Below are 228 nucleotides of genomic sequence, written 5' to 3' on the forward strand. Positions count from 1 at the left end.
CTATAACCTACTGTTTATGCATCAAAAAAAGTATTTATGTTTAAAGATCCACACCAGCCACTAAATGGCACTAATCAGCACTCCAGCAGTGAAAGCTGTTCCACATCCAGGAGAGGAGGCCCCACGCCTCCACACAGCTGACATGTGGAAAACTCTGAGGAGAGTCAACCCAAGGAAGGCCCTGATAACCAACCTGGGAGGGTGAATAAGGAGCGTGCAGATCAGCTG

The sequence above is a fragment of the Cyprinodon variegatus genome, unplaced genomic scaffold (assembly GCF_000732505.1).
Source record: "Cyprinodon variegatus isolate N-32 unplaced genomic scaffold, C_variegatus-1.0 Scaffold1699, whole genome shotgun sequence".
Classification (NCBI taxonomy): domain Eukaryota; kingdom Metazoa; phylum Chordata; class Actinopteri; order Cyprinodontiformes; family Cyprinodontidae; genus Cyprinodon; species Cyprinodon variegatus.